At 41.7% G+C, this 17,183-nt stretch overlaps 42 pseudogenes; all 42 read right to left on the bottom strand.

The window, feature by feature from the left end:
• Positions 1-594: 594 nt before the first annotated feature.
• Positions 595-713, bottom strand: LOC134597620 (5S ribosomal RNA; annotated as a pseudogene).
• A 468-nt stretch (positions 714-1,181) lies between these two features.
• LOC134597619 (5S ribosomal RNA) lies at positions 1,182-1,300 on the bottom strand (annotated as a pseudogene).
• Positions 1,301-1,525: 225 nt separating this feature from the next.
• LOC134595537 (5S ribosomal RNA) lies at positions 1,526-1,644 on the bottom strand (annotated as a pseudogene).
• Positions 1,645-1,778: 134 nt separating this feature from the next.
• On the bottom strand, positions 1,779-1,897 carry LOC134595623 (5S ribosomal RNA; annotated as a pseudogene).
• Positions 1,898-2,031: 134 nt separating this feature from the next.
• Positions 2,032-2,150, bottom strand: LOC134597325 (5S ribosomal RNA; annotated as a pseudogene).
• An 803-nt stretch (positions 2,151-2,953) lies between these two features.
• LOC134597828 (5S ribosomal RNA) lies at positions 2,954-3,072 on the bottom strand (annotated as a pseudogene).
• Positions 3,073-3,388: 316 nt separating this feature from the next.
• LOC134595536 (5S ribosomal RNA) lies at positions 3,389-3,507 on the bottom strand (annotated as a pseudogene).
• Positions 3,508-3,641: 134 nt separating this feature from the next.
• On the bottom strand, positions 3,642-3,760 carry LOC134595621 (5S ribosomal RNA; annotated as a pseudogene).
• Positions 3,761-3,894: 134 nt separating this feature from the next.
• Positions 3,895-4,013, bottom strand: LOC134597209 (5S ribosomal RNA; annotated as a pseudogene).
• Positions 4,014-4,147: 134 nt separating this feature from the next.
• LOC134594166 (5S ribosomal RNA) lies at positions 4,148-4,266 on the bottom strand (annotated as a pseudogene).
• A 134-nt stretch (positions 4,267-4,400) lies between these two features.
• LOC134594332 (5S ribosomal RNA) lies at positions 4,401-4,519 on the bottom strand (annotated as a pseudogene).
• A 377-nt stretch (positions 4,520-4,896) lies between these two features.
• LOC134594313 (5S ribosomal RNA) lies at positions 4,897-5,015 on the bottom strand (annotated as a pseudogene).
• A 134-nt stretch (positions 5,016-5,149) lies between these two features.
• Positions 5,150-5,268, bottom strand: LOC134595318 (5S ribosomal RNA; annotated as a pseudogene).
• A 225-nt stretch (positions 5,269-5,493) lies between these two features.
• LOC134594549 (5S ribosomal RNA) lies at positions 5,494-5,612 on the bottom strand (annotated as a pseudogene).
• Positions 5,613-6,415: 803 nt separating this feature from the next.
• Positions 6,416-6,534, bottom strand: LOC134596746 (5S ribosomal RNA; annotated as a pseudogene).
• A 225-nt stretch (positions 6,535-6,759) lies between these two features.
• On the bottom strand, positions 6,760-6,878 carry LOC134598197 (5S ribosomal RNA; annotated as a pseudogene).
• Positions 6,879-7,194: 316 nt separating this feature from the next.
• LOC134595620 (5S ribosomal RNA) lies at positions 7,195-7,313 on the bottom strand (annotated as a pseudogene).
• A 134-nt stretch (positions 7,314-7,447) lies between these two features.
• Positions 7,448-7,566, bottom strand: LOC134588249 (5S ribosomal RNA; annotated as a pseudogene).
• A 134-nt stretch (positions 7,567-7,700) lies between these two features.
• Positions 7,701-7,819, bottom strand: LOC134590079 (5S ribosomal RNA; annotated as a pseudogene).
• A 134-nt stretch (positions 7,820-7,953) lies between these two features.
• Positions 7,954-8,072, bottom strand: LOC134594312 (5S ribosomal RNA; annotated as a pseudogene).
• Positions 8,073-8,206: 134 nt separating this feature from the next.
• Positions 8,207-8,325, bottom strand: LOC134595317 (5S ribosomal RNA; annotated as a pseudogene).
• Positions 8,326-8,550: 225 nt separating this feature from the next.
• Positions 8,551-8,669, bottom strand: LOC134597051 (5S ribosomal RNA; annotated as a pseudogene).
• An 803-nt stretch (positions 8,670-9,472) lies between these two features.
• LOC134595776 (5S ribosomal RNA) lies at positions 9,473-9,591 on the bottom strand (annotated as a pseudogene).
• Positions 9,592-9,816: 225 nt separating this feature from the next.
• LOC134587854 (5S ribosomal RNA) lies at positions 9,817-9,935 on the bottom strand (annotated as a pseudogene).
• A 225-nt stretch (positions 9,936-10,160) lies between these two features.
• Positions 10,161-10,279, bottom strand: LOC134597366 (5S ribosomal RNA; annotated as a pseudogene).
• An 803-nt stretch (positions 10,280-11,082) lies between these two features.
• Positions 11,083-11,201, bottom strand: LOC134596745 (5S ribosomal RNA; annotated as a pseudogene).
• Positions 11,202-11,426: 225 nt separating this feature from the next.
• LOC134597887 (5S ribosomal RNA) lies at positions 11,427-11,545 on the bottom strand (annotated as a pseudogene).
• Positions 11,546-11,679: 134 nt separating this feature from the next.
• On the bottom strand, positions 11,680-11,798 carry LOC134597354 (5S ribosomal RNA; annotated as a pseudogene).
• Positions 11,799-11,932: 134 nt separating this feature from the next.
• On the bottom strand, positions 11,933-12,051 carry LOC134588554 (5S ribosomal RNA; annotated as a pseudogene).
• A 134-nt stretch (positions 12,052-12,185) lies between these two features.
• Positions 12,186-12,304, bottom strand: LOC134597470 (5S ribosomal RNA; annotated as a pseudogene).
• A 134-nt stretch (positions 12,305-12,438) lies between these two features.
• On the bottom strand, positions 12,439-12,557 carry LOC134588161 (5S ribosomal RNA; annotated as a pseudogene).
• Positions 12,558-13,116: 559 nt separating this feature from the next.
• On the bottom strand, positions 13,117-13,235 carry LOC134596422 (5S ribosomal RNA; annotated as a pseudogene).
• A 225-nt stretch (positions 13,236-13,460) lies between these two features.
• Positions 13,461-13,579, bottom strand: LOC134589453 (5S ribosomal RNA; annotated as a pseudogene).
• A 134-nt stretch (positions 13,580-13,713) lies between these two features.
• LOC134590067 (5S ribosomal RNA) lies at positions 13,714-13,832 on the bottom strand (annotated as a pseudogene).
• A 225-nt stretch (positions 13,833-14,057) lies between these two features.
• Positions 14,058-14,176, bottom strand: LOC134594856 (5S ribosomal RNA; annotated as a pseudogene).
• A 225-nt stretch (positions 14,177-14,401) lies between these two features.
• On the bottom strand, positions 14,402-14,520 carry LOC134598372 (5S ribosomal RNA; annotated as a pseudogene).
• Positions 14,521-14,745: 225 nt separating this feature from the next.
• Positions 14,746-14,864, bottom strand: LOC134596013 (5S ribosomal RNA; annotated as a pseudogene).
• Positions 14,865-15,089: 225 nt separating this feature from the next.
• LOC134595316 (5S ribosomal RNA) lies at positions 15,090-15,208 on the bottom strand (annotated as a pseudogene).
• A 134-nt stretch (positions 15,209-15,342) lies between these two features.
• Positions 15,343-15,461, bottom strand: LOC134598370 (5S ribosomal RNA; annotated as a pseudogene).
• A 377-nt stretch (positions 15,462-15,838) lies between these two features.
• Positions 15,839-15,957, bottom strand: LOC134588425 (5S ribosomal RNA; annotated as a pseudogene).
• A 225-nt stretch (positions 15,958-16,182) lies between these two features.
• On the bottom strand, positions 16,183-16,301 carry LOC134594855 (5S ribosomal RNA; annotated as a pseudogene).
• A 225-nt stretch (positions 16,302-16,526) lies between these two features.
• Positions 16,527-16,645, bottom strand: LOC134595663 (5S ribosomal RNA; annotated as a pseudogene).
• Positions 16,646-17,183: the final 538 nt, after the last annotated feature.

The following is a 17,183-nucleotide window of genomic DNA, read 5'->3' as shown; positions in this document are numbered from 1 at the left end:
AGATCTGGCATTTTCAGACTGGTATGGCCGTGAGGGAAATTAAGATAATGCGATCTCGCTAATGTTGGTAGAATATCAAACTCTGGTTGCGACAAAAGACAAGACGCTTCTGGATAGGTAAAAAAGTGGTCTGATTATGACATCATAATGCAAAAAAGAAATAAACAAAAGCTTACGGCACCTGAGGTTCCTAGTTGGTCTCCCATAGGGAAAAAAGTGGTCTGATTATGACATCATAATGCAAAAAAGAAATAAACAAAAGCTTACGGCACCTGAGGTTCCTAGTTGGTCTCCCATACAAGTACTAACCATGCCCGAGTCTGGATGGCTTCCGAGATCTGGCATTTTCAGACTGGTATGGCCGTGAGGGAAATTAAGATAATGCGATCTCGCTAATGTTGGTAGAATATCAAACTCTGGTTGCGACAAAAGACAAGACGCTTCTGGATAGGTAAAAAAGTGGTCTGATTATGACATCATAATGCAAAAAAGAAATAAACAAAAGCTTACGGCACCTGAGGTTCCTAGTTGGTCTCCCATAGGGAAAAAAGTGGTCTGATTATGACATCATAATGCAAAAAAGAAATAAACAAAAGCTTACGGCACCTGAGGTTCCTAGTTGGTCTCCCATACAAGTACTAACTAGGCCCGAGTCTGGATGGCTTCCGAGATCTGACGAGATCAGGCATTTTCAGACTAGTATGGCCGTAAGTGAAATTAAGAGAATGCGATCTCGCTAATGTTGGTAGAATATCAAACTCTGGTTGCGACAAAAGACAAGACGCTTCTGGATAGGGAAAAAAGTGGTCTGATTATGACATCATAATGCAAAAAAGAAATAAACAAAAGCTTACGGCACCTGAGGTTCCTAGTTGGTCTCCCATACAAGTACTAACCATGCCCGAGTCTGGATGGCTTCCGAGATCTGGCATTTTCAGACTGGTATGGCCGTGAGGGAAATTAAGATAATGCGATCTCGCTAATGTTGGTAGAATATCAAACTCTGGTTGCGACAAAAGACAAGACGCTTCTGGATAGGTAAAAAAGTGGTCTGATTATGACATCATAATGCAAAAAAGAAATAATCAAAAGCTTACGGCACCTGAGGTTCCTAGTTGGTCTCCCATAGGGAAAAAAGTGGTCTGATTATGACATCATAATGCAAAAAAGAAATAAACAAAAGCTTACGGCACCTGAGGTTCCTAGTTGGTCTCCCATACAAGTACTAACTAGGCCCGAGTCTGGATGGCTTCCGAGATCTGACGAGATCAGGCATTTTCAGACTAGTATGGCCGTAAGTGAAATTAAGAGAATGCGATCTCGCTAATGTTGGTAGAATATCAAACTCTGGTTGCGACAAAAGACAAGACGCTTCTGGATAGGGAAAAAAGTGGTCTGATTATGACATCATAATGCAAAAAAGAAATAAACAAAAGCTTACGGCACCTGAGGTTCCTAGTTGGTCTCCCATACGGAAAAAAGTGGTCTGATTATGACATCATAATGCAAAAAAGAAATAAACAAAAGCTTACGGCACCTGAGGTTCCTAGTTGGTCTCCCATACAAGTACTAACCAGGCCCGAATCTGGATGGCTTCCGAGATCTGACGAGATCAGGCATTTTCAGACTGGTATGGCCGTAAGTGAAATTAAGAGAATGCGATCTCGCTAATGTTGGTAGAATATCAAACTCTGGTTGCGACAAAAGACAAGACGCTTCTGGATAGGGAAAAAAGTGGTCTGATTATGACATCATAATGCAAAAAAGAAATAAACAAAAGCTTACGGCACCTGAGGTTCCTAGTTGGTCTCCCATACAAGTACTAACCAGACCCGAGTCTGGATGGTTTCCGAGATCTGACGAGATCAGGCATTTTCAGACTGGTATGGCCGTAAGTGAAATTAAGAGAATGCGATCTGGCTAATGTTGGTAGATTATCAAACTCTGGTTGCGACAAAAGACAATACGCTTCTGGATAGGGAAAAAAGTGGTCTGATTATGACATCATAATGCAAAAAAGAAATAAACAAAAGCTTACGGCACCTGAGGTTCCCAGTTGGTCTCCCATACAAGTACTAACCAGGCCCGAGTCTGGATGGCTTCCGAGATCTGATGAGATCAGGCATTTTCAGACCGGTATGGCCGTAAGTGAAATCAAGAGAATGCGATCTCGCTAATGTTGGTAGATTATCAAACTCTGGTTGCGACAAAAGACAAGACGCTTCTGGATAGGGAAAAAAGTGGTCTGATTATGACATCATAATGGAAAAATAGAAATAAACAAAAGCTTACGGCACCTGAGGTTCCTAGTTGGTCTCCCATAGGGAAAAAAGTGGTCTGATTATGACATCATAATGCAAAAAAGAAATAAACAAAAGCTTACGGCACCTGAGGTTCCTAGTTGGTCTCCCATACAAGTACTAACCAGGCCCGAGTCTGGATGGCTTCCGAGATCTGACATTTTCAGACTGGTATGGCCGTAAGTGAAATTAAGAGAATGCAATCTCGCTACTGTTGGTAGAATATCAAACTCTGGTTGCGACAAAAGACAAGACGCTTCTGGATAGGGAAAAAAGTGGTTTGATTATGACATCATAATGCAAAAAAGAAATAAACAAAAGCTTACGGCACCTGAGGTTCCTAGTTGGTCTCCCTTAGGGAAAAAAGTTGTCTGATTATGACATCATAATGCAAAAAATAAATAAACAAAAGCTTACAGCACCTGAGGTTCCTAGTTGGTCTCCCATACAAGTACTAACCAGGCCCGAGTCTGGATGGCTTCCGAGATCTGGCATTTTCAGACTGGTATGGCCGTAAGTGAAATTAAGAGAATGCGATCTCGCTAATGTTGGTAGAATATCAAACTCTGGTTGCGACAAAAGACAAGACGCTTCTGGATAGGGAAAAAAGTGGTCTGATTATGACATCATAATGCAAAAAAGAAATAAACAAAAGCTTACGGCACCTGAGGTTCCTAGTTGGTCTCCCATACAAGTACTAACCAGACCCGAGTCTGGATGGCTTCCAAGATCTGACGAGATTAGGCATTTTCAGACTGGTATGGCCGTAAGGGAAATTAAGAGAATGCGATCTCGCTAATGTTGGTAGAATATCAAACTCTGGTTGCGACAAAAGACAAGACGCTTCTGGATAGGGAAAAAAATGGTCTGATTATGACATCATAATGCAAAAAAGAAATAAACAAAAGCTTACGGCACCTGAGGTTCCTAGTTGGTCTCCCATAGGGAAAAAAGTGGTCTGATTATGACATCATGATGCAAAAAAGAAATAAACAAAAGCTTACGGCACCTGAGGTTCCTAGTTGGTCTCCCATAGGGAAAAAAGTGGTCTGATTATGACATCATAATGCAAAAAAGAAATAAACAAAAGCTTACGGCACCTGAGGTTCCTAGTTGGTCTCCCATACAAGTACTAACCAGGCCCGAATCTGGATGGCTTCCGAGATCTGACGAGATCAGGCATTTTCAGACTGGTATGGCCGTAAGTGAAATTAAGAGAATGCGATCTCGCTAATGTTGGTAGAATATCAAACTCTGGTTGCGACAAAAGACAAGACGCTTCTGGATAGGGAAAAAAGTGGTCTGATTATGACATCATAATGCAAAAAATAAATAAACAAAAGCTTACGGCACCTGAGGTTCCTAGTTGGTCTCCCATACAAGTACTAACCAGACCCGAGTCTGGATGGTTTCCGAGATCTGACGAGATCAGGCATTTTCAGACTGGTATGGCCGTAAGTGAAATTAAGAGAATGCGATCTCGCTAATGTTGGTAGATTATCAAACTCTGGTTGCGACAAAAGACAATACGCTTCTGGATAGGGAAAAAAGTGGTCTGATTATGACATCATAATGCAAAAAAGAAATAAACAAAAGCTTACGGCACCTGAGGTTCCCAGTTGGTCTCCCATACAAGTACTAACCAGGCCCGAGTCTGGATGGCTTCCGAGATCTGATGAGATCAGGCATTTTCAGACCGGTATGGCCGTAAGTCAAATCAAGAGAATGCGATCTCGCTAATGTTGGTAGATTATCAAACTCTGGTTGCGACAAAAGACAAGACGCTTCTGGATAGGGAAAAAAGTGGTCTGATTATGACATCATAATGCAAAAAAGAAATAAACAAAATCTTACGGCACCTGAAGTTCCTAGTTGGTCTCCCATACAAGTACTAACCAGGCCCGAGTCTGGATGGCTTCCGAGATCTGACGAGATCAGGCATTTTCAGACTGGTATGGCCGTAAGTGAAGTTAAGAGAATGCGATCTCGCTAATGTTGGTAGAATATCAAACTCTGGTTGCGACAAAAGACAAGACGCTTCTGGATAGGGAAAAAAGTGGTCTGATTATGACATCATAATGCAAAAAAGAAATAAACAAAATCTTACGGCACCTGAGGTTCCTAGTTGGTCTCCCATACAAGTACTAACCAGGCCCGAGTCTGGATGGCTTCCGAGATCTGACGAGATCAGGCATTTTCAGACTGGTATGGCCGTAAGGGAAATTAAGAGAATGCGATCTCGCTAATGTTGGTAGAATATCAAACTCTGGTTGCGACAAAAGACAAGACGCTTCTGGATAGGGAAAAAAGTGGTCTGATTATGACATCATAATGCAAAAAAGAAATAAACAAAAGCTTACAGCACCTGAGGTTCCTAGTTGGTCTCCCATACAAGTACTAACCAGGCCCGAGTCTGGATGGCTTCCGAGATCTGACATTTTCAGACTGGTATGGCCGTAAGTGAAGTTAAGAGAATGCGATCTCGCTAATGTTGGTAGAATTTCAAACTCTGGTTGCGACAAAAGACAAGACGCTTCTGGATAGGGAAAAAAGTGGTCTGATTATGACATCATAATGCAAACAAGAAATAAACAAAAGCTTACGGCACCTGAGGTTTCCAGTTGGTCTCCCATACAAGTACTAACCAGGCCCGAGTCTGGATGGCTTCCGAGATCTGATGAGATCAGGCATTTTCAGACCGGTATGGCCGTAAGTGAAATCAAGAGAATGCGATCTCGCTAATGTTGGTAGAATATCAAACTCTGGTTGCGACAAAAGACAAGACGCTTCTGGATAGGGAAAAAAGTGGTCTGATTATGACATCATAATGCAAAAAAGAAATAAACAAAAGCTTACGGCACCTGAGGTTCCTAGTTGGTCTCCCATACAAGTACTAACCAGGCCCAAGTCTGGATGGCTTCCAAGATCTGACGAGATCAGGCATTTTCAGACTGGTATGGCCGTAAGTGAAATTAAGAGAATGCGATCTCGCTAATGATGTTAGAATATCAAACTCTGGTTGCAACAAAAGACAAGACGCTTCTGGATAGGGAAAAAAGTGGTCTGATTATGACATCATAATGCAAAAAAGAAATAAACAAAAGCTTACGGCACCTGAGGTTCCTAGTTGGTCTCCCATAGGGAAAAAAGTGGTCTGATTATGACATCATAATGCAAAAAAGAAATAAACAAAAGCTTACGGCACCTGAGGTTCCTAGTTGGTCTCCCATACAAGTACTAACCAGGCCCAAGTCTGGATGGCTTCCGAGATCTGACGAGATCAGGCATTTTAAGACTGGTATGGCCGTAAGTGAAATTAAGAGAATGCGATCTCGCTAATGTTGGTAGAATATCAAACTCTGGTTGCGACAAAAGACAAGACTCTTCTGGATAGGGAAAAAAGTGGTCTGATTATGACATCATAATGGAAAAAAAGAAATAAACAAAAGCTTACGGCACCTGAGGTTCCTAGTTGGTCTCCCATAGGGAAAAAAGTGGTCTGATTATGACATCATAATGCAAAAAAGAAATAAACAAAAGCTTACGGCACCTGAGGTTCCTAGTTGGTCTCCCATACAAGTACTAACCAGGCCCGAGTCTGGATGGCTTCCGAGATCTGACATTTTCAGACTGGTATGGCCGTAAGTGAAATTAAGAGAATGCAATCTCGCTACTGTTGGTAGAATATCAAACTCTGGTTGCGACAAAAGACAAGACGCTTCTGGATAGGGAAAAAAGTGGTCTGATTATGACATCATAATGCAAAAAAGAAATAAACAAAAGCTTACGGCACCTGAGGTTCCTAGTTGGTCTCCCTTAGGGAAAAAAGTTGTCTGATTATGACATCTTAATGCAAAAAATAAATAAACAAAAGCTTACAGCACCTGAGGTTCCTAGTTGGTCTCCCATACAAGTACTAACCAGGCCCGAGTCTGGATGGCTTCCGAGATCTGGCATTTTCAGACTGGTATGGCCGTAAGTGAAATTAAGAGAATGCGATCTCGCTAATGTTGGTAGAATATCAAACTCTGGTTGCGACAAAAGACAAGACGCTTCTGGATAGGGAAAAAAGTGGTCTGATTATGACATCATAATGCAAAAAAGAAATAAACAAAAGCTTACGGCACCTGAGGTTCCTAGTTGGTCTCCCATACAAGTACTAACCAGGCCCGAGTCTGGATGGCTTCCAAGATCTGACGAGATCAGGCATTTTCAGACTGGTATGGCCGTAAGGGAAATTAAGAGAATGCGATCTCGCTAATGTTGGTAGAATATCAAACTCTGGTTGCGACAAAAGACAAGACGCTTCTGGATAGGGAAAAAAATGGTCTGATTATGACATCATAATGCAAAAAAGAAATAAACAAAAGCTTACGGCACCTGAGGTTCCTAGTTGGTCTCCCATAGGGAAAAAAGTGGTCTGATTATGACATCATGATGCAAAAAAGAAATAAACAAAAGCTTACGGCACCTGAGGTTCCTAGTTGGTCTCCTATACAAGTACTAACCAGGCCCAAGTCTGGATGGCTTCCAAGATCTGACGAGATCAGGCATTTTCAGACTGGTATGGCCGTAAGGGAAATTAAGAGAATGCGATCTCGCTAATGTTGGTAGAATATCAAACTCTGGTTGCGACAAAAGACAAGACGCTTCTGGATAGGGAAAAAAATGGTCTGATTATGACATCATAATGCAAAAAAGAAATAAACAAAAGCTTACGGCACCTGAGGTTCCTAGTTGGTCTCCCATAGGGAAAAAAGTGGTCTGATTATGACATCATGATGCAAAAAAGAAATAAACAAAAGCTTACTGCACCTGAGGTTCCTAGTTGGTCTCCCATAGGGAAAAAATTGGTCTGATTATGACATCATAATGCAAAAAATAAATAAACAAAAGCTTACGGCACCTGAGGTTCCTAGTTGGTCTCCCATACAAGTACTAACCAGACCCGAGTCTGGATGGTTTCCGAGATCTGACGAGATCAGGCATTTTCAGACTGGTATGGCCGTAAGTGAAATTAAGAGAATGCGATCTCGCTAATGTTGGTAGATTATCAAACTCTGGTTGCGACAAAAGACAATACGCTTCTGGATAGGGAAAAAAGTGGTCTGATTATGACATCATAATGCAAAAAAGAAATAAACAAAAGCTTACGGCACCTGAGGTTCCCAGTTGGTCTCCCATACAAGTACTAACCAGGCCCAAGTCTGGATGGCTTCCGAGATCTGATGAGATCAGGCATTTTCAGACCGGTATGGCCGTAAGTGAAATCAAGAGAATGCGATCTCGCTAATGTTGGTAGATTATCAAACTCTGGTTGCGACAAAAGACAAGACGCTTCTGGATAGGGAAAAAAGTGGTCTGATTATGACATCATAATGCAAAAAAGAAATAAACAAAAGCTTACGGCACCTGAGGTTCCTAGTTGGTCTCCCATACAAGTACTAACCAGGCCCGAGTCTGGATGGCTTCCGAGATCTGACGAGATCAGGCATTTTCAGACTGGTATGGCCGTAAGTGAAGTTAAGAGAATGCGATCTCGCTAATGTTGGTAGAATATCAAACTCTGGTTGCGACAAAAGACAAGACGCTTCTGGATAGGGAAAAAAGTGGTCTGATTATGACATCATAATGCAAACAAGAAATAAACAAAAGCTTACGGCACCTGAGGTTTCCAGTTGGTCTCCCATACAAGTACTAACCAGGCCCGAGTCTGGATGGCTTCCGAGATCTGATGAGATCAGGCATTTTCAGACCGGTATGGCCGTAAGTGAAATCAAGAGAATGCGATCTCGCTAATGTTGGTAGAATATCAAACTCTGGTTGCGACAAAAGACAAGACGCTTCTGGATAGGGAAAAAAGTGGTCTGATTATGACATCATAATGCAAAAAAGAAATAAACAAAAGCTTACGGCACCTGAGGTTCCTAGTTGGTCTCCCATACAAGTACTAACCAGGCCCAAGTCTGGATGGCTTCCAAGATCTGACGAGATCAGGCATTTTCAGACTGGTATGGCCGTAAGTGAAATTAAGAGAATGCGATCTCGCTAATGATGTTAGAATATCAAACTCTGGTTGCGACAAAAGACAAGACGCTTCTGGATAGGGAAAAAAGTGGTCTGATTATGACATCATAATGCAAAAAAGAAATAAACAAAAGCTTACGGCACCTGAGGTTCCTAGTTGGTCTCCCATAGGGAAAAAAGTGGTCTGATTATGACATCATAATGCAAAAAAGAAATAAACAAAAGCTTACGGCACCTGAGGTTCCTAGTTGGTCTCCCATACAAGTACTAACCAGGCCCAAGTCTGGATGGCTTCCGAGATCTGACAAGATCAGGCATTTTAAGACTGGTATGGCCGTAAGTGAAATTAAGAGAATGCGATCTCGCTAATGTTGGTAGAATATCAAACTCTGGTTGCGACAAAAGACAAGACGCTTCTGGATAGGGAAAAAAGTGGTCTGATTATGACATCATAATGGAAAAAAAGAAATAAACAAAAGCTTACGGCACCTGAGGTTCCTAGTTGGTCTCCCATAGGGAAAAAAGTGGTCTGATTATGACATCATAATGCAAAAAAGAAATAAACAAAAGCTTACGGCACCTGAGGTTCCTAGTTGGTCTCCCATACAAGTACTGACCAGGCCCGAGTCTGGATGGCTTCCGAGATCTGACATTTTCAGACTGGTATGGCCGTAAGTGAAATTAAGAGAATGCAATCTCGCTTCTGTTGGTAGAATATCAAACTCTGGTTGCGACAAAAGACAAGACGCTTCTGGATAGGGAAAAAAGTGGTCTGATTATGACATCATAATGCAAAAAAGAAATAAACAAAAGCTTACGGCACCTGAGGTTCCTAGTTGGTCTCCCTTAGGGAAAAAAGTTGTCTGATTATGACATCATAATGCAAAAAATAAATAAACAAAAGCTTACAGCACCTGAGGTTCCTAGTTGGTCTCCCATACAAGTACTAACCAGGCCCGAGTCTGGATGGCTTCCGAGATCTGGCATTTTCAGACTGGTATGGCCGTAAGTGAAATTAAGAGAATGCGATCTCGCTAATGTTGGTAGAATATCAAACTCTGGTTGCGACAAAAGACAAGACGCTTCTGGATAGGGAAAAAAGTGGTCTGATTATGACATCATAATGCAAAAAAGAAATAAACAAAAGCTTACGGCACCTGAGGTTCCTAGTTGGTCTCCCATACAAGTACTAACCAGGCCCGAGTCTGGATGGCTTCCAAGATCTGACGAGATCAGGCATTTTCAGACTGGTATGGCCGTAAGAGAAATTAAGAGAATGCGATCTCGCTAATGTTGGTAGAATATCAAACTCTGGTTGCGACAAAAGACAAGACGCTTCTGGATAGGGAAAAAAATGGTCTGATTATGACATCATAATGCAAAAAAGAAATAAACAAAAGCTTACGGCACCTGAGGTTCCTAGTTGGTCTCCCATAGGGAAAAAAGTGGTCTGATTATGACATCATGATGCAAAAAAGAAATAAACAAAAGCTTACGGCACCTGAGGTTCCTAGTTGGTCTCCTATACAAGTACTAACCAGGCCCAAGTCTGGATGGCTTCCAAGATCTGACGAGATCAGGCATTTTAAGACTGGTATGGCCGTAAGTGAAATTAAGAGAATGCGATCTTGCTAATGTTGGTAGAATATCAAACTCTGGTTGCGACAAAAGACAAGACGCTTCTGGATAGGGAAAAAAGTGGTCTGATTATGACATCATAATGCAAAAAAGAAATAAACAAAAGCTTACGGCACCTGAGGTTCCTAGTTGGTCTCCCATAGGGAAAAAAGTGGTCTGATTATGACATCATAATGCAAAAAAGAAATAAACAAAAGCTTACGGCACCTGAGGTTCCTAGTTGGTCTCCCATACAAGTACTAACCAGGCCCAAGTCTGGATGGCTTCCGAGATCTGACGAGATCAGGCATTTTCAGACTGGTATGGCCGTAAGTGAAATTAAGAGAATGCGATCTCGCTAATGTTGGTAGAATATCAAACTCTGGTTGCGACAAAAGACAAGACGCTTCTGGATAGGGAAAAAAGTGGTCTGATTATGACATCATAATGGAAAAAAAGAAATAAACAAAAGCTTACGGCACCTGAGGTTCCTAGTTGGTCTCCCATAGGGAAAAAAGTGGTCTGATTGTGACATCATTATGCAAAAAAGAAATAAACAAAAGCTTACGGCACCTGAGGTTCCTAGTTGGTCTCCCATACAAGTACTAACCAGGCCCGAGTCTTGATGGCTTCCGAGATCTGACATTTTCAGACTGGTATGGCCGTAAGTGAAATTAAGAGAATGCAATCTCGCTACTGTTGGTAGAATATCAAACTCTGGTTGCGACAAAAGACAAGACGCTTCTGGATAGGGAAAAAAGTGGTCTGATTATGACATCATAATGCAAAAAAGAAATAAACAAAAGCTTACGGCACCTGAGGTTCCTAGTTGGTCTCCCTTAGGGAAAAAAGTTGTCTGATTATGACATCATAATGCAAAAAAGAAATAAACAAAAGCTTACGGCACCTGAGGTTCCTAGTTGGTCTCCCATACAAGTACTAACCAGGCCCGAGTCTGGATGGCTTCCGAGATCTGGCATTTTCAGACTGGTATGGCCGTAAGTGAAATTAAGAGAATGCGATCTCGCTAATGTTGGTAGAATATCAAACTCTGGTTGCGACAAAAGACAAGACGCTTCTGGATAGGGAAAAAAGTGGTCTGATTATGACATCATAATGCAAAAAAGAAATAAACAAAAGCTTACGGCACCTGAGGTTCCTAGTTGGTCTCCCATACAAGTACTAACCAGGCCCGAGTCTGGATGGCTTCCAAGATCTGACGAGATCAGGCATTTTCAGACTGGTATGGCCGTAAGGGAAATTAAGAGAATGCGATCTCGCTAATGTTGGTAGAATATCAAACTCTGGTTGCGACAAAAGACAAGACGCTTCTGGATAGGGAAAAAAGTGGTCTGATTATGACATCATAATGCAAAAAAGAAATAAACAAAAGCTTACGGCACCTGAGGTTCTTAGTTGGTCTCCCATAGGGAAAAAAGTGGTCTGATTATGACATCATAATGCAAAAAAGAAATAAACAAAAGCTTACGGCACCTGAGGTTCCTAGCTGGTCTCCCATACAAGTACTAACCAGGCCCGAGTCTGGATGGCTTCCGAGATCTGACGATATCAGGCATTTTCAGACTGGTATGGCCGTAAGTGAAATTAAGAGAATGCGATCTCGCTAATGTTGGTAGAATATCAAACTCTGGTTGCGACAAAAGACAAGACGCTTCTGGATAGGGAAAAAAGTGGTCTGATTATGACATCATAATGCAAAAAATAAATAAACAAAAGCTTACGGCACCTGAGGTTCCTAGTTGGTCTCCCATACAAGTACTAACCAGGCCCAAGTCTGGATGGCTTCCGAGATCTGACGAGATCAGGCATTTTCAGACTGGTATGGCCGTAAGTGAAATTAAGAGAATGCGATCTCGTTAATGTTGGTAGAATATCAAACTCTGGTTGCGACAAAAGACAAGATGCTTCTGGATAGGGAAAAAAGTGGTCTGATTATGACATCATAATGCAAAAAAGAAATAAACAAAAGCTTACGGCACCTGAGGTTCCTAGTTGGGCTCCCATACAAATACTAAGCAGGCCCGAGTCTGGATGTCTTCCGAGATCTGACGAGATCAGGCATTTTCAGACTGGTATTGCCGTAAGTGAAATTAAGAGAATGCGATCTCGCTAATGTTGGTAGAATATCAAACTCTGGTTGCGACAAAAGACAAGACGCTTCTGGATAGGGAAAAAAGTGGTCTGATTATGACATCATAATGCAAAAAAGAAATAAACAAAAGCTTACTGCACCTGAGGTTCCTAGTTGGTCTCCCATACAAGTACTAACCAGGTCCGAGTCTGGATGGCTTCCGAGATCTGATGAGATCAGGCATTTTCAGACTGGTATGGCCGTAAGTAAAATTAAGAGAATGCGATCTCGCTAATGTTGGTAGAATATCAAACTCTGGTTGCGACAAAAGACAAGACGCTTCTGGATAGGGAAAAAAGTGGTCTGATTATGACATCATAATGCAAAAAAGAAATAAACAAAAGCTTACGGCACCTGAGGTTCCTAGTTGGTCTCCCATACAAGTACTAACCAGGCCCGAGTCTGGATGGCTTCCGAGATCTGATGAGATCAGGCATTTTCAGACCGGTATGGCCGTAAGTGAAATCAAGAGAATGCGATCTCGCTAATGTTGGTAGATTATCAAACTCTGGTTGCGACAAAAGACAAGACGCTTCTGGATAGGGAAAAAAGTGGTCTGATTATGACATCATAATGCAAAAAAGAAATAAACAAAATCTTACGGCACCTGAAGTTCCTAGTTGGTCTCCCATACAAGTACTAACCAGGCCCGAGTCTGGATGGCTTCCGAGATCAGGCATTTTCAGACTGGTTTGGCCATAAGTGAAGTTAAGAGAATGCGATCTCGCTAATGTTGGTAGAATATCAAACTCTGGTTGCGACAAAAGACAAGACGCTTCTGGATAGGGAAAAAAGTGGTCTGATTATGACATCATAATGCAAAAAAGAAATAAACAAAAGCTTACGGCACCTGAGGTTCCTAGTTGGTCTCCCATAGGGAAAAAAGTGGTCTGATTATGACATCATAATGCAAATAAGAAATAAACAAAAGCTTACGGCACCTGAGGTTCCTAGTTGGTCTCCCATAGGGAAAAAAGTGGTCTGATTATGACATCATAATGCAAAAAAGAAATAAACAGTAGCTTACGGCACCTGAGGTTCCTAGTTGGTCTCCCATACAAGTACTAACCAGGCCCGAGTCTGGATGGCTTCCGAGATCTGACAAGATCAGGCATTTTCAGACTGGTATGGCCGTAAGTGAAATTAAGAGAATGCGATCTCGCTAATGTTGGTAGAATATCAAACTCTGGTTGCGACAAAAGACAAGACGCTTCTGGATAGGGAAAAAAGTGGTCTGATTATGACATCATAATGCAAAAAAGAAATAAACAAAAGCTTACGGCACCTGAGGTTCCTAGTTGGTCTCCCATAGGGAAAAAAGTGGTCTGATTATGACATCATAATGCAAACAAGAAATAAACAAAAGCTTACGGCACCTGAGGTTCCTAGTTGGTCTCCCATACAAGTACTAACCAGGCCCGAGTCTGGATGGCTTCCGAGATCTGATGAGATCAGGCATTTTCAGACAGGTATGGCCGTAAGTGAAATTAAGAAAATGCGATCTCGCTAATGTTGGTAGAATATCAAACTCTGGTTGCGACAAAAGACAAGACGCTTCTGGATAGGGAAAAAAGTGGTCTGATTATGACATCATAATGCAAAAAAGAAATAAACAAAAGCTTACGGCACCTGAGGTTCCTAGTTGGTCTCCCATACAAGTACTAACCAGGCCCGAGTCTGGATGGCTTCCGAGATCTGACGAGATCAGGCATTTTCAGACTGGTATGGCCGTAAGTGAAATTAAGAGAATGCGATCTCGCTAATGTTGGTAGAATATCAAACTCTGGTTGCGACAAAAGACAAGACGCTTCTGGATAGGGAAAAAAGTGGTCTGATTATGACATCATAATGCAAAAAAGAAATAAACAAAAGCTTACGGCACCTGAGGTTCCTAGTTGGTCTCCCATAGGGAAAAAAGTGGTCTGATTATGACATCATAATGCAAAAAAGAAATAAACAAAAGCTTACGGCACCTGAGGTTCCTAGTTGGTCTCCCATACAAGTACTAACCAGGCCCGAGTCTGGATGGCTTCCGAGATCTGACGAGATCAGGCATTTTCAGACTGGTATGGCCATAAGTGAAATTAAGAGAATGCGATCTCGCTAATGTTGGTAGAATATCAAACTCTGGTTGCGACAAAAGACAAGACGCTTCTGGATAGGGAAAAAAGTGGTCTGATTATGACATCATAATGCAAAAAAGAAATAAACAAAAGCTTACGGCACCTGAGGTTCCTAGTTGGTCTCCCATAGGGAAAAAAGAAGTCTGATTATGACATCATAATGCAAAAAATAAATAAACAAAAGCTTACGGCACCTGAGGTTCCTAGTTGGTCTCCCATACAATTACTAACCAGGCCCAAGTCTGGATGGCTTCCGAGATCTGACGAGATCCGGCATTTTCAGACTGGTATGGCCGTAAATCAAATTAAGATAATGCGATCTCGCTAATGTTGGTAGAATATCAAACTCTGGTTGCGACAAAAGACAAGACGCTTCTGGATTGGGAAAAAAGTGGTCTGATTATGACATCATAATGCAAAAAAGAAATAAACAAAAGCTTACGGCACCTGAGGTTCCTAGTTGGTCTCCCATAGGGAAAAAAGTGGTCTGATTATGACATCATAATGCAAAAAAGAAATAAACAAAAGCTTACGGCACCTAAGGTTCCTAGTTGGTCCCCCATACAAGTACTAACCAGGCCCGAGTCTGGATGGCTTCCGAGATCTGACGAGATCAGGCATTTTCAGACTGGTATGGCCGTAAGTGAAATTACAAGAATGCAATCTCGCTAATGTTGGTAGAATAACAAACTCTGGTTGCGACAAAAGACAAGACGCTTCTGGATAGGGAAAAAAGTGGTCTGATTATGACATCATAATGCAAAAAAGAAATAAACAAAAGCTTACGGCACCTGAGGTTCCTAGTTGGTCTCCCATAGGGAAAAAAGTGGTCTGATTATGACATCATAATGCAAAAAATAAATAAACAAAAGCTTACGGCACCTGAGGTTCCTAGTTGGTCTCCCATACAAGTACTAACCAGGCCCAAGTCTGGATGGCTTCCAAGATCTGACGAGATCAGGCATTTTCAGACTGGTATGGCCGTAAGTGAAATTAAGAGAATGCGATCTCGTTAATGTTGGTAGAATATCAAACTCTGGTTGCGACAAAAGACAAGATGCTTCTGGATAGGGAAAAAAGTGGTCTGATTATGATATCATAATGCAAAAAAGAAATAAACAAAAGCTTACGGCACCTGAGGTTCCTAGTTGGTCTCCCATACAAGTACTAACCAGGCCCGAGTCTGGATGGCTTCCAAGGTCTGACGAGATCAGGCATTTTCAGACTGGTATAGCCGTAAATGAAATTAAGAGAATGCGATCTCGCTAATGTTGGTAGAATATCAAACTCTGGTTGCGACAAAAGACAAGACGCTTCTGGATAGGGAAAAAAGTGGTCTGATTATGACATCATAATGCAAAAAAGAAATAAACAAAAGCTTACGGCACCTGAGGTTCCTAGTTGGTCTCCCATACAAGTACTAACCAGGCCCGAGTCTGGATGGCTTCCGAGATCAGGCATTTTCAGACAGGTATGGCCGTAAGTGAAATTAAGAGAATGCGATCTCGCTAATGTTGGTAGAATATCAAACTCTGGTTGCGACAAAAGACAAGACGCTTCTGGATAGGGAAAAAAGTGGTCTGATTATGACATCATAATGCAAAAAAGAAATAAACAAAAGCTTACGGCACCTGAGGTTGCTAGTTGGTCTCCCATACAAGTACTAACCAGGCCCGAGTCTGGATGGCTTCCGAGATCTGACAAGATCAGGCATTTTCAGACTGGTATGGCCGTAAGTGAAATTAAGAGAATGCGATCTTGCTAATGTTGGTAGAATATCAAACTCTGGTTGCGACAAAAGACAAGACGCTTCTGGATAGGGAAAAAAGTGGTCTGATTATGACATCATAATGCAAAAAATAAATAAACAAAAGCTTACGGCACCTGAGGTTCCTAGTTGGTCTCCCATAGGGAAAAAAGTGGTCTGATTATGACATCATAATGCAAAAAAGAAATAAACAAAAGCTTACGGCACCTGAGGTTCCTAGTTGGTCTCCCATACAAGTACTAACCAGGCCCGAGTCTGGATGGCTTCCGAGATCTGACGAGATCAGGCATTTTCAGACTGGTATGGCCATAAGTGAAATTAAGAGAATGCGATCTCGCTAATGTTGGTAGAATATCAAACTCTGGTTGCGACAAAAGACAAGACGCTTCTGGATAGGGAAAAAAGTGGTCTGATTATGACATCATAATGCAAAAAAGAAATAAACAAAAGCTTACGGCACCTGAGGTTCCTAGTTGGTCTCCCATAGGGAAAAAAGAAGTCTGATTATGACATCATAATGCAAAAAATAAATAAACAAAAGCTTACGGCACCTGAGGTTCCTAGTTGGTCTCCCATACAAGTACTAACCAGGCCCAAGTCTGGATGGCTTCCGAGATCTGACAAGATCAGGCATTTTCAGACTGGTATGGCCGTAAGTGAAATTAAGAGAATGCGATCTCGCTAATGTTGGTAGAATATCAAACTCTGGTTGCGACAAAAGACAAGACGCTTCTGGATAGGGAAAAAAGTGGTCTGATTATGACATCATAATGCAAAAAAGAAATAAACAAAAGCTTACGGCACCTGAGGTTCCTAGTTGGTCTCCCATAGGGAAAAAAGAAGTCTGATTATGACATCATAATGCAAAAAAGAAATAAACAAAAGCTTACGGCACCTGAGGTTCCTAGTTGGTCTCCCATACAAGTACTAACCATGCCCGAGTCTGGATGGCTTCCGAGATCTGGCATTTTCAGACTGGTATGGCCGTAAGGGAAATTAAGATAATGCGATCTCGCTAATGTTGGTAGAATATCAAACTCTGGTTGCGACAAAAGACAAGACGCTTCTGGATAGGTAAAAAAGTGGTCTGATTATGACATCATAATGCAAAAAAGAAATAAACAAAAGCTTACGGCACCTGAGGTTCCTAGTTGGTCTCCCATAGGGAAAAAAGTGGTCTGATTATGACATCATAA

Source organism: Pelobates fuscus, chromosome 2 (assembly GCF_036172605.1).
Source record: "Pelobates fuscus isolate aPelFus1 chromosome 2, aPelFus1.pri, whole genome shotgun sequence".
Taxonomy (NCBI): domain Eukaryota; kingdom Metazoa; phylum Chordata; class Amphibia; order Anura; family Pelobatidae; genus Pelobates; species Pelobates fuscus.
The sequence above is the reverse complement of the archived record's forward strand: the minus strand, read 5'-3'. Positions and strand labels throughout refer to the sequence as shown.